We start from the raw sequence: 14,665 nt of genomic DNA, 5'->3' as shown, positions 1-14,665 counted from the left end.
TCCTCCTTCATGGGTACAACAGGAGGTACAGGGATGCCCTCATCAGCGTCGGCTTACAAGGCGCTTAGGTCCTCTGGCGCTGGATCCTCGCGGTCCCGGCCGAAACGCCTCTCCTTCACCATCACCGGCCGGGCAGAGTATGAGTCCCACCGGGAACGCGAGGCCCGTATCGGAAATGGTGGCGGCTAATGCGGCAGTGCGGGCGGCCGCAGAGGAGGAAGCCATCCGCGCCCGCATTATGAAGAAATGGTAGCGGAGGAACACGCGCGCCCTCGCCCGTGAGCAGAGGCGGTCCGTGCCATGGCCGGACTCCCGCCGAAGGAGGACAGCGACACGACGAGCAGATCCGGTTCGATCCGTACTGCGTCTTTGACCGATACTTCCAAACATGCCAAATTTTGGTAGTCCGATGGCATGTTTAGCGAGTTGATGGAGCAGCCGAATGATGCATGTGCGCCGACGTAGTTGCATGAGTTTGTGTGGATTTGAGATATGGTAATTGAGGTGTCCGGATGTGGATTGAATTTTTCGAGGAGTGCCCAATCAATGTCCGCGTACGAGCACGGGCGTGTTCACGGGCATTTGAGGGGCCGAATTTGCCAAGTCCAGTTGTAGATGCTCTAAGCTCATAAATACTCGGACTGCAAAACTGGAGCAATGCTACACTACACACGGGGCCAGGGTTTTAGTAGATCATCTGTACTTTCTGCTTCATCCATAATCAATACAATACAAGCAAAACATAGGGTTTTACCTCTTCATACGATCTCACGCTTTTGTATTGATTGTGGATGGAGCACGATCATACGATCTCGAGGTTGATCATGTCTATTTTGTACTCCATTCACAATCAATATAATACAAGCAAAGCATACGTTTTACCTCTTCAAAAGGCCTCAAACCTGGATAAAGCTGTGTCCCTTTACTTCATGTTCACGATTGTCCTAATTAAGATCACCAGTTTGGGGCCCCTGCCCGAGATCCGCCGGTTTTAGCACCGGCATTGGTAGTGCATGCATGTCCCATTGTGTGGTCACGAAGGTTCGATAGCTCGTCTTTGGATCAATGACGACATCGGCTGTGGCAATACTTTTGTCCCCGGCCAGCTTTTTGCCTTTTGGCAACATCGTGATGCACGCATATTCGACATGCCATCTTAGTCAGGTCGAGAACTTCTCCCCGGGTGAAACTATCAGGTTTGGAAATCTGGAGTATGCCGTGGAAATCCGTAGCAAAGTGGCTTTCTTAGGTTGGTATAAGACCAGCCCGAAGATCGCACAGATACCGGCGTCCCTGCAATGGAATCAATCTTAGAGCGGGACCATGGATCAAACTGCACCTCAAATCTAACCTCGAGCTCGGATCCGAACACCTTGCCATTGGAACTAGCATCAAACCTGACCAGCAAAGATCTCGAGGCTGCGTCAGGTGGCACCTCGAGTAGACTTCAGGTCAGCCCCACCTACCATCAAGAGATGGGCAAGGCTGACCTCACACTTTTTAACAAGATGTTAGATCTGATTCAGAGCCTCGGGATTTCGGATGATCAGACATCGGTCTACGATTAGATTTATTGTAAATCCGAAGGTGTGGAATTTTTCTCTCCACCCACCACCCATCAAGCAGGACGTAGGATATTATCTCCTCCAGATGGCCCAAACCATGGTAAATTCTTGTGTCCCTGTTACCATCGTGCCAAGACTACCAGCTCGGGAACCCCTATCCAAGATCTGTTGGATTTGACTCCATCACCTAGGTCTGACCAAATTGTTATACCTGAAATGGTGATGCTTAGTTTTTTACATTGTTACATTGTTGAAGACATTGCTCAAATATGCTCAGACTGATTCTTCAGGGTGAAAACCTAGATTCTGACCTTGGTGGTTGTATCCGGTGAAGGCCATGCTTGAGCATCCCTCCCTTCTCGAAGACGTTGTTGTCGAAGAAAATCACCGTCCATGTAGTGTCAAAAGATAGTTGGTGTGGATATGGCCATTGTTATAGTTTGCCGATTCCGGATCTGATCGCCTAGGTTTTTAATTTTTCATTGCATACGCATATCTTTAGTCTTAGAGCATCTATAGCCTAGCACCCAAACCCGCCTCAAACGCCTGGGCGGACGGCCTGATCATGAAAATGCGCCCAAGACGGACTCTACAAATGGGCCTCAAACGCCCGGGCTGACCGGCACCTCTCATATCCAGCCCAAATATGGGGGAGCCCAGGCGCACCCGCCACTTAGGACTGACGATGGGGTCCCACATGGAATCGCCCGGAAACTCGACGGTCCGACGAACGTGTCCTTCGGTGGGGGATGGGAACGCAACATGGCACCGCTCTAGCTTGCCGCCGGGCAAATTATCTAATGCCGGAGCGCCGACTGCAGCTCCTTGACCTGCGGTAGCAAGGCGTGAAGTCTGGATAGCCGCGGGGCTGCCTCCTCCACCCGCGGTAAATCCGAATGAGAAGGAGGAGCATGAGGACGGGGAGGAGGACACTAGTAGAAATAGGGTCAAATGTGAAGCACAATAGTGCCGGTTTGAATTTCAGCCGGCACTAATGTGTACATTAGTGCCGGTTCGTGGCGGCGATCAATAGCACCGGTTCGTGGCGAACCTTTAGTACCGGTTCATGCCACGAACCGGTACTAAAGAGGCTGTGTCAGCCTGCGGTCAGGCTATGGCCCCACCATCACCATTTAGTGCCGGTTCGTACCATGAACCGGTACTAATAAGGTTATGACAAGCTGTTTTTAGTCCCAGCTCGCTCCCCTAACAAGCCTTTTACCACCTTAAATATGTTATTTCTCAAACTATCACAAGCACTTGGTCTTCATTGAACTCTATGTGTAAAATTTGTGGCCGCAATATGAGTCTTCATCGGTTTATAAATCGTTGATGACTCATATTGACAATTCAGATTGTACACACAAAGATCATTGATGATCAAAGTATTTTTGATGTTATAAGATCATGGATGAACCAGTACTACAGTTCCTTAGTAAGCTGTTTTTTAGTCCCACCTCGCGAAGAGAAAGGGACTAGGAGCGGTTTATAAGCCCTGAGTGCAGAGACGATGAAGAAGAGGCTCAATGCTCACGTTGCTTAGCTTCAAGCCTTCAGGAATATGGTAGACTGCACGGAGCTATGCGCAGTGCAGTTTACACTATTCCGAAAGGCTTGAATCAAATTAACGAGCATTGCACCTCTTTTTTATTTTTAATAACTTATTACAACTCCGGACTTCTTCTGTTATGGCAAAAACTAATTGCATGTTGGCATTTCTTTTTTTAAAACTTTGGTTATAACTCCAGACTTTGACCATCAAGTTTTGCACAAAAGAAAAAATAGCAGGAAAAAAACTATAGCTGAAAAGAAAAAAACTATATAAAATGAGCGTGAAATTGAAAATCACTACAAAATGAACTCTGAAAATGTTGAATTTTGGCAAACTAGATGAAAAACTACTCAGAAATAAATAGAAGAAAATAAATATAACAGAAAAGAAAAAAACTATACAAAAAACTACGCAGAAATAAATAGAAGAAAATAAAGCAGAAAAGAAAAAAACTATAAAAAAAATTGGGGCGCTACCCTGTGGGCCTGCTAGGCCACGGGCGTGCAATTACAGGCCTTAAAGGCCCAGCAGACTCACAGGGCAGCGCGCAGAATTTAGGCCCACAAGCCTGCTATATAGAGGAGTTCAAAGAGGTAGCCGCGGCTGGGTTTATAAACCAGTGCGGCTGCCCTTCGCCCGGTGAGGTGGGACTAAACTTTTGGGTGTCAGCGCGAGGCCTTTAGTACCGGTTGGTGGCTACAACCGGTACTAAAGATCACCCTTTAGTACCGGTTGGATCCACCAACCGGTACTAAAGGCCTGCTCTTCCCGCCTCTTGGCCTGGCCAAAATTGGCCTTTAGTACCGGTTGGTGGCTACAACCGGTACTAAAGGCCCATCCTATATATATAGCACTTACGAAAATTTTAGTTACATCTCCCCACTTTCGTCTCCAACCTCTCGACATCATCGCGCGCCGCTCGATCCCGTCGTCGCCGCCCGTCGCCCGTCGTCCGTCATCGTCGTCGCTGTCCCCGCCGCCGCCCGTCGTCGTCGTCGTCTCGCGCCGCCGCCCCGAACGCCGCCGCCGTCCATCGTCGTCGCCGCGGTCTCGTACGTCTCTCGCACCCGCGCGCCGGCGCCCCCGCCCCGTACGCCGCCGCCCTCGCCCCGTACGCCGGCGTCCCCGCTCGTACGTATGGGGCGGCATACACACATATACACACATATACACACACTACACACATACACACACACACACACATTTTTTACTTATTTTCAGTTTTCAGTTTTCTATTTTTTAGAAAATTTAATTAGATATTAATTAGCTAGGTATGTGAGATTTGAACTAGTTGAATAATTAATATAACTAGTATATTTTTAGTAAGAAAATTGTCGAACTAGTTTATTTAGGTATATGAGATTTGAACTAGTTGAATAATTAATATAACTAGTTTATTTTTAGTAAGAAAATTGTCGTATTTGAGATTTGATTATCTAATTAAAATATTATTTGTTAATGAGTTTTTCTGTTTATTTAATGTTTTTATATATTTTGAGTTTATATAAATGTTAGATTAATGTCGAATGTTAGATGAATTAGATAGAAAAGTTAATAGAACTAGTTTATTTTTAGTAAATGCTTAGTTGAACTAGTTGAATTAATATATAAAACTAGTTTATTTTTTGTAAATGCTTAGTTGAACTAATTGAATTAATATAACTAGTTTATTTTTAGTAAATGCTTAGTTGAACTAATTGAATTAATATAACTAGTTTATTTTTAGTAAATGCTTAGTTGAATTAATTGAATTAGTAAGTGTTTAATGTTTCGCCTAATATGAACATAGGAAATGTCGTCTGACGACGGAATTTTTTTTGGTATGTGCACATACTGTGAAGACGAGCGCGACCAGTGCGACAGAAATTTCCTTGTTGATGGTAGGCGATTCAGCATCAAACTGGATGAGACTTTCGAATTCGATACAGTAAGTCACAACGACAAGTCTGTTTTCATAATTAAGCATGACTTATATATGCTTCATTTGCCTGACTTATAATTTTTAATTTTCACTATTCTACTAGCGCATCCCATGCCATGCAAGAATTTTTGTCTTGGATAAGATATGTTTCAAAGATATGGAAACTATGGAGGTAAAGAGAGATTACCTGAAAACTGAGCATGATGGTTATACTTTCAACGTCAAAGTATATAATGCACACACGTACACCTATTTTGAACGCAAAACTTGGCAAGCACTATGCAAGGCTTATGCATTTGAGCCTGGTATGGTTATCACCTTTGATATTCGTCCGGAAGATGATATTGAAGGTAATAGAGACATATGGGTCGATGTGCAGACGCCTCCAATTCTACCATTATGTGAGTTCTTCTCAAATATATTTTTGTCTTTGATATTGCTTATTTCAAAAATAACTTACAACTAATTTCTATTGACAGCTTATCTCCATTCAACCAAACATGTCCGGCGCTTGGTAGACAGGACCTTCTACTGTCCCGGAGCTGAACTAAACTGCGAGGAGATAAGTCATTATGTTTCATGGCTTGAGGATCTTCATACCGTCAAGACAATTTTTTTCCTGCACTTGGAAATGTTAGTACTCAAAACGTGCGACCAATAGTGATGGTATTGAACTACGGTCACATCTATTTAGGAATGATGGTAAGATATTTACTATTTGTCCTCATTGCATATTTTGCATACATATTTTTTTTAAACTTTCATTGCTGAGTATATTAATTAAGTACTATACGATGTTCTTCAACAGGGACTCCCGATGACAGTTGTGCCTCAGAGGATCGAGACTAAAGGTCAGATGTCAATTGTTAGCTTAAGGCCAAGATATCCTGCATTGCACATGAATGCATTCAGGATTTCTAGAAGCGATGAATGCTTAATAGTGAAAGATTGGAGGAAAATTGTTAATGATCGCAGAGAAGTATTAGGGGGCAGCAATGAGAAGCGCATCCCACGATTAGGAGACAGATTCATCGGCATGCTCCAGTATGATCAATCAGGAGAGCTATACATGTTCTATGCTATTTTACCAGAGAGAGAGTAGCTAGCAGGAGTGATTTAGCTAGTTCTTCATGCTGCTCTTAATTAGTACTTGGCCTTTCATGTCCGTGTTCTTCGTTCTGAACTTAAGTGATTTGCTTTTGTGGTGTTATATATGAACGCTTATAATATCATGCCAATCATGCATAACGTTTACATTGTGTAGTAACTTAAAATACCAGCAAACGAAAAAAATTTAAAATGGAAACAAAAAATTAAATGAAAAAGAAATCATAAAACTAAAAACCCCCAAACCTTATAGTACCGGTTGGTGTTACCAACCGGTACTAAAGGGCTCCAGGCCCCCAGAGCTGGCTCGTGCCACGTGGTTTCCCTTTAGCACCGGTTCGTGCAGAACCGGTACTAAAGGGGAGGGGCCTTTAGTGACCACACTTTAGTGCCGGTTATGGAACCGGCACTAATAAAGGGCCTTACGAACCGGTGCTATTGCCCGGTTCTGCACTAGTGGGAGGAGGAGCCGAAGGCGGAGGTAGATGGTCTGGAGAAGGAGGAGAATGTGGGGGACGTTGGGGCCGCGGATCTGCAGGCGGAGCAAAACACGATCCTCGGTTCCCTCCTGCCGGAATTAGCGGTGGAGGCCAAGCGGCGTCGTCTGCTGGAGGCGGAGCACACAACGGATGGTCTGCAGGAGACGGACGCGGAGGCAGAGGTGGATGGTCTGCAGGAAGCGAACGTGGAGCACGTCACGGATGGTCTATAGGAGGCGGAGGCGAAGGCGGAGCACGTCGTGGACATCTCCGACGACGAAACTTAGTGGTGTATGTAGTACGTAAGAAAACTTTTCATGGTGTATGGAACTACGGGATTAAATATGAATGGAACTACGGGATTAAATATAAGGTACCACCAAATATGGTTTGTGACCCGTAAATTCGAGCGGATGCGTCCGGCTTTTAAGCTGCCGAATTTGCCATGTCGGGCTGTAGATGCTCTTATATGATTTTGCGTGTTTTTGTGTGTGCATTGATAGGCTGTGTGCATCCTATGCAGAGGTTGAGTGTGTGTTCGTTCTGTTTGTATTCGTTAATAAAATTCACCGTCAAAAATGAAAAAAAAGAAGTTAAAGTAGCTGCTTTTTAAGCTAAAAAAGAGTCAAGTAGCTACACAGCATTGACAAACGTACGTACTTGCAACGTTTTTTGTCGTTGTGTTGGGACATGGGGCCACTGCCAGGCTACCCCGGGATCGATCCCGTGCGGCGTCTGAGCAAACCGCCGACTAGCCGGGGCCGCCGGCCGCCGGCGCTGGCTACCCCGGCCACAGCGTCCTCCTTCCTCCTTCCTCCTCCCTCCTCCCTCCTCCTCCGCATGGCCGCTTCCCGTCCCTCCTCTCCCGTCCTTCGCACCGGATCGATCCACCAACGTTCATAAGCTGCCATCGGTTGTCTTCCCCAGCCTTTCTCGCTCGCGCCGCCAAATGCTACTCCGCTCGCCCCTCCCCGCCCCGCCCCTCCCCTGCCCGCCTGGAGGAGAGCCGCCTCGCATCTGTTGTCGCTGCTGCCCGCTGAGGAGGTGCACGCCACCTGTTCGACCCTTGGTCCGTGCTTTTCCAGCCTTCCTCCGTCGACTCGGCAGGTGCTGCGCCGCATCGCACCGGATGCCCTTATTCCGGTTCATAGTCTGCACCTCCTACGCCGTGCCCAGCGTCTTCGGTTCTAGGAGCTATCGAGCAGGTGCCCTCCACATGGGAGGAGCTGCTTCCTGGTGGTGCGGTGAGCCTTCAGCTTGTCCCTGCACAGAGGCCGGGTGAGCCTGGCTTGTGCCATCAGGGTCAGCACCGGCTTTGGGGCGGCGCAAGTTCTGCTACGGTTTCTTGTCCGCGTCGACTCCACCAATGCTGCACCGTGAACTGCCACCCTGTATCGCCAATTTGCTGGGGAACTTAGCTGCTTCGATTCACCCTCTAAAATGTCTCCTCGGTGGTATGTTGTCCTATCTCCTCTGCACCAAGGCTGGTTTCGCCAACCCCTATTTGGGTTGAGGTACTGTGGAACCTACCTCAGTTCATTGAGTTTACTATTAGGCTGGTTTCACCCTACACACTATAACCGTGAGCTAGGAAATAAGTACAACATAAAACTCAAATTCACCCTTCAAACAAGAACTAAGCTCAAAAAATACGAGGTGGCCCCGCTGCTTGCGACATGGTTACAGTAGTCTGCGGTGCACAATGCCCACCTATAAGCATAATGTATATAGAAACCACGCATGGTTAGAAAAAGGAAATGTATTCTCTCAAATAAAGAGCAAAAGGAAGTGGTTAGTAAAACAAATTTTTTCCAGCGTGCTGCAGTGACCACAGTTTCTACACAGTACTCCTACAAAAACCTAGTGATAAGTAATCTACTATAACAAATAGATCTGTAGCTTATTACGTGTGCTCTTGTTGTACTTCTCTGCACCCTGCAGAAGCTGTTGCAGAGAACTACAGAATTTGGTGCGGTGGCCTGGTGCCTACTTCCGAGCATCTGTGCCTTACTGTTTCCTACCATTCATGCATGGAACCGCGAGCTTAACTTTCCCTTTTTGTGTGCAAGTTTAACATGTTTACAGGGGTGTGGTTAGTTCATAGTTTGGATTAAAACTTAAATGCTAGGTGTAGGAAAATAACAGCAAGTCGTAAGAATAGTAGTTCACATGCTGAACTTCATTTTATATGCAACAAGTATGAATATGCTAGGGAAATGGAAGATGACTAGTAACATATATACCATGCTTTCAACGGAAAAAAAGCAAGCCTTGTGTAAATAAAACTAGTGTAGGTCATCATGCACCAAAGTGGTCGGACCCTTCCCCAGACCCTGCGCAAGCGGGAGCTACATGCACTGGGGCTGCCCTTTTTTTTTTAGGTCATCATGCACCAGACTAGCAGCGTGTGTGGGCAGTCTCTAGAAATTGATGGTTGTACTTCTGCTCAGTCTTGCAGTGCTGAAAATGCTTCTTTGATTGCGGTGACTTCAATGTAAACGTCTTGGATTGCTGAACGGTCTTTAGGCGTCTCTGCAGCGCATAGCGGGCCAAGCTTAACGAGAGTGGTGATGCAGCTCATTGTTTCTGCAGCCATTTGATGATTTTCTTGGTCTAAAGTACTCCCTGCTTCTTCATCTTGGTTCCCACAAAAGGGATTGATGACTCAAGATTTGGAAATCACAAATACCAGAGTAATGCATCCAGTTTTATCTTTCATAACATCTTCCTTATTGCTTCCTTGCTGGATTCCTTATCACTCAGTATTTCTTGTTGATGGCAGATAAACTGGGAATGTGTACAAGAACCTGAAGAGGAAGATTGGAAGGGGCATTTACTTTCCCAACATGCTTATCTGTGACCAACACTTGTCATATTATCCCCGCTTGCCACTGATTATGCAGTCCTACTAGAAAATGGTATGGTAAAAAAGTATTGTCTTGCTTTAGCCTTCTCTACCATGTTTTATCCTTTTACTATTACACAAGACTTGAGGATTCTGCTCTCATTTGACAGAGATGCGAATTGTCATATTGACGGCTTTATTTTTGTGGTGGCTCATACACATGGCCGGTTACTCGAAGAGCAAAGACAGCAGCACAAGTTGCAATGAGGCTTGTTAGACCTGGAAAGAAGGTACACCATGTACAGATTATCACTGTTATTTCTGTTTGGTTTCCTTTTCACAAGTTATCTTGTTTCTGTTACTGCATTTTTGTCGATAGTTCTCTCTGGACGTACTAGTCTCCTTTTTTCTCTCTTAAATTTGATTTTCTGGTTTATTAATAATCCCCTCTTCCCTCTACCGCGCAGATTGAAACTGTCTTCTCCAACAATTATTTTTTGTGAGAGAAATATGATATCCTTGGCACATGTGTTCCAATTTTTAACTTTAACAGTTTGATGTGCAAGTTTAACATCTTTACATGGGTGTGGTCATAGTTATGCTTAAACCTTAAAGTAACACAAGTTTATTAGGTGTAGGAAAAAACAGCCAAGTCGAAAAGAAAAGTTCCCATGCTGAACTTTATTCTATATAGGCTGAACTATAGTTTGCCTTCAAGACAAGAAGATAATTCAAAACATAGCATGCTTTCGATGAAGAAAAATAAAATAAAGCCTTGCGTAAAGAAAACCAGTCATAGGTCATCATGCACCAGACCAGTAGTGTGTGGGAAATTGATATACTGATGGCTGTACTTTTCTTCAGCCCTGCAGTGCTGAAAATGCTTCTTTGATTGCGGTGACTTCAATGTAAACGTCCTGCATTGCTGGACGATCTTTAGGCATCTCCGCAGCGCATAGCAGGCCAAGCTTAATGAGAGCGGTGATGCAGCTCATTGTTCCCCCGACCATTTGATGATTCAACAATATACTTACTGCTTCTTCTTCATCTAGGTTCCCACAGCAGGGGATGATTCTGGGATCTAGAATCTCACAAATCTTCCCCGGAAATGATATTTCCACAAATGTGTAAAGGCTCAGGCCATCTTTAAATATCTCATCAGTTGGACGCTTCCCTGTGAGCATCTCTAATATGATGACTCCATAGCTGTAAACATCACCCTCCGTGGAGATTTTGCTCCCCAAACCATATTCTGCAATACGTATAGTTATTCAAACAATCAATTAGCAGAGAAGGATTGGAGCAGAAGAATTAGAAGATTTTCTGGGTAAAAAATAAAGTAATATACACTACTTGCATATCCAGAGAGCATATGAGATATTTTCCAGAAATACAACATCTTGTATTAGAAAATTGTTACCTGGTGCAATGTATCCAACCGATCCTCTTGGCCCCACTAAGCTTGTAGAACCATCAATTGTCATCGAAGAAGAATAACCATGTAGGAACTTAGCCAACCCGAAGTCACCAACACATGCGCCCATGACATCATCCAGGACATTGCTAGGCTTCAGATCACAGTGGACCATAGGCGGCATGCAATGGTTATGGAGGTAATCCAAAGCAGCAGCTATGTCCACTGCTATCACTATTCTTGAACCCAAACACAATGGCCTTTTTGGATGATGCTCGTCGGGTAGTGTTGGATGGAGCCAATTCTCTAGGTCACCATTTATCATAAATTCAAGAACAAGAGCTTTGAACTCATTTCTTGCCAGGTCACATGTCGAGCATACAGTGATCACCCTTACAAGATTACGATGACGAGTGTTTCTCAGTGCCTCACATTCAGCAAGGAAGCTCTTTGTTGCTCCAAGTTGATCAAGTTTGAAAACTTTGATAGCAACTGTATGCTGTTCTTCAGACTCCATTCTACCTTTGTACACAGACCCATATTTTCCCGAACCAACTAAATTGGCTAAAGAAAAATCATTTGTTGCTTTCACTAAATCAGCATATGTAAACTTCTTTAACTCCTTGGCAGATGGATGTGCTGCTTGTTTGACTTTTTTTCTCTTTTTACAAATAATGACTCCAAAGCATGATAACAGAACCAAAGAAAGAGCAGTAATTGTTACTATCTTTAGAATCTTGGAGGTGTACCACTTTTGTTTGGATATCACTGCATTACAAAGTGGCAAATCTAGCAATGGGGGCTCGCACATAACTTCTTGTTCCCTTGTACAAACACCTCACTTTCATTCTGAAACATTCCACCTGGTGGTACTGGTCCCTCAAGGTTGTTGAACGATAAATTGAGAAGCTTCATGGAACTAAAGGACTCAAAGAAATCAGGGATTTTACCGGACAAGTTGTTCTGAGATAGATCCATCACAATGATGCCTCTCAAATTCATGAAAGATTGAGGGATTCTCCCATGAAAATGGTTTCCCTCCATGTGCAATGACTCCAAGTGGACACACTCACCTAGACTTGAGGGTATTTGTCCAGACAACTGGTTATTGGAAATATTCAATGGGCCGAGATTGACCAAGCCACCAATCTCTGGCGGTATTTCTCCTGAGAGTTTGTTGTGAGATAAGTCCAAACCTTCTGCAAGGGAAGAAAGAGTAAAGAGCTCCTTTGGTATGCTACCATCGAAGCTGTTACAAGAGAGGTTCAGTATGTCCAATTTTTTGCAGTCTCCTAGAGCTTCTGGGATCGGGCCACTCAAATTATTTTCCTGTAAATATAGCTCACTCAATTGGCTTAGATTGCCAATTGATAGCGGAATTTGTCCAGAAAGTTTGTTCTGGGATAAGCTTAGGACAAACAAGTTTTGAAGATTTCCAAGTGATTCTGGGATACTTCCACTAAGCAAATTTTTTTCCATGTAAAGAGTTTTGATGTTTGTGAGGTGCTCTATCTCCTGTGGTATCGTGCCTGATATTTTATTTTCTCTTAATAACAATACCTCTAAGCTCTCTGAAAGGCTTCCAATGGAACTCGGCAAATATCCTTGAAGGATGTTTGCATCCAAGAATAATTTCACCAGTTGGGTGCAATTGGTCAAAGAGGTTAAGAAAGACCAATCTCCTGCTTCGAGATGATTCTCACCAAGATTCAGGCTAATTAAGTTGGGAAGAGTTCCAAAAGAAGGCACAATACCATGGAATGAATTGTTAGAGAGATTAATCTCTTGAAGATATGTCGTATTGGCTAGTGAAGTGGGAATTTGGCCATGGAATTTATTCATTCCCATATCCAAAGTTTGGATTCTTGGAAGGGTATATCCAATGTTATATGGAATTTCCCCTGCAAGAATATTCGCACCCATGGCAAGGTATGTGAGTGCTGATATGTTGTAAACAGAGGCAGGGATACTCCCTGACAAGAAGTTGTAACTCAAGTCTAGTACTTGTAGGTTGGAAAGCTTACCAATACTCAACGGGATGCTACCTTTAAAGCTATTCTGTCCAAGCAAGAGCCAACAAAGGGAAGAAAAATTCCCTAGAGTAGAAGGTATTGTGCCTGCAAGATTGTTTGATGTCAGGATAAGATACTGCAAGGGTGAGTCAACAATATTGGGGAAAACAGCAGGTATGGACCCGGTAAAGTTGTTTACTGCCAGGGATAAAACTTGGAGTGATGTGCTGTTAAATAGTGCAGGTGGAATCTCTCCACCAAGGTTATTGTTGGTCAAGACCAACAATTGAAGTGATGGACTATTAGCTAGGAGAGAGGGGATAGGTCCTGTGAGGCTATTGTTGGTGAGATAGACAGAGTGGAGAGAAGAGCTGCTTCCAAGTGAAACGGGAATATTGCCAGTAAGAGTATTTCCGGCAAGGCGCAAAACAGAAAGATTGGGGAGTGTTCCCAACCCTTCTGGGATGCCACCAGTGAGCTTGTTGTCATCCAAGTTCAGCTGCTGTATATTTGAACATTGGCTTAGGTTTGGTGGGATCTCACCGTTGATGAAGTTGCTCCCAAGATCAATGACTCGAAGCTGAGAACATGTGGATAGGTTGTTTGGGATCATGCCACCAAGGTTGTTTGAGCTGAGGTTAAGATACTGCAACCTACTCAATAGGCCAAGTTCAGCAGGGATCAGACCCGTAAGCTGATTGGATGGTAGGTGGATTCTTGTGAGGAGAGTGAGATTGGCAATGCAAGGAGGTATTTGGCCATCTAGGTGGAGCAACTCGAGGTCGAGTGCAACAACGCGAGATGTGTGCCTCTTGCTGCAAGTAACACCGGACCAAGTGCAGAAATGGTGGAGGGGATCGTCAATCTTCCATGAGGCTAGGAGCCCAGAAGAAGTGGCGAGATGGATTTTAAGGCAACGGAGGGCTTGGAAGTCGGTGTTGGCATCACCGTGGAGAGTTGTGGCACCTACTATTGAATATGTCAGAAGAGAGGAGAGGACAAGGATTATTAGAGGCAGTGATGGTGAGGAACCCACACGAGGCATATGCTTTCTATCGCACATTTGGACTTAGGCTCTAGTCGACAGGGTGATGCATTGAGATATGAATTCTCTACTGCATTTATAGAAGGCTGATGGCTCTGCTTCAATGATTGATGTACATACATATGAAACGCTATGTCAACTGTTATTGCTATGATGACATGAGCTCTTCAAACTAACTTGTGGAGTCATGCGGAGACTTTGACTCTGTGTCATGCTGCTCATGGGTGATGGGACATATATATGTCGAATTTTGCAAGGAACGGCCAGCCAAGTGGACATGTCATACGTTTTTTGGCTCAAGTTTCCTAGTAAAAATGTTCCAGTTGAGTTTTAATAAATAGGTGCCCTGCAGCATCATGATTTCGAGTACGCTGCTAACATGCTACTCCCTCCGTCCCATGATGTAAGACATTTTTTGACACTACATTAGTGTCAAAAAACCTCTTACATTATGGGGCCGAGGGAGTAGTTTTTGCCCTAACAAAGGCGCAGATCTCCCCCACATTAAGAAAGAATGCTACCTAGCGCTTGCCATTTTCTTCGGTTCTAGCGGAAGTTATGTCCTTAACTCCTTTGAATATGTTTTTCTGTCGTACGCTGACTGGGACTAAATGAACAGCTTGGCTACAGGTCGTTCAACTCTTGTCAGCTAATTTAACTCAACAAGCGGATGTTCTCCACTTGAATTTGCACGCATGAGGAGCGTTCATGGTAAAATCCATATG

At 44.6% G+C, this 14,665-nt stretch overlaps 1 long non-coding RNA gene and 1 pseudogene across 1 annotated transcript; one reads left to right on the top strand and one right to left on the bottom strand.

The window, feature by feature from the left end:
- Positions 1-7,297: 7,297 nt before the first annotated feature.
- LOC123047473 (uncharacterized) lies at positions 7,298-9,759 on the top strand. Its single transcript, XR_006423001.1, has 4 exons — positions 7,298-8,078; positions 9,075-9,317; positions 9,407-9,542; positions 9,640-9,759. It is a non-coding gene; the product is annotated as an uncharacterized lncRNA (long non-coding RNA).
- On the bottom strand, positions 9,759-14,202 carry LOC123047472 (probable LRR receptor-like serine/threonine-protein kinase At3g47570; annotated as a pseudogene).
- Between the last annotated feature and the right edge of the window lie 463 nt (positions 14,203-14,665).

The sequence above is a fragment of the Triticum aestivum genome, chromosome 2B, assembly GCF_018294505.1.
Source record: "Triticum aestivum cultivar Chinese Spring chromosome 2B, IWGSC CS RefSeq v2.1, whole genome shotgun sequence".
Lineage (NCBI taxonomy): Eukaryota > Viridiplantae > Streptophyta > Magnoliopsida > Poales > Poaceae > Triticum > Triticum aestivum.
The sequence above is the reverse complement of the archived record's forward strand: the minus strand, read 5'-3'. Positions and strand labels throughout refer to the sequence as shown.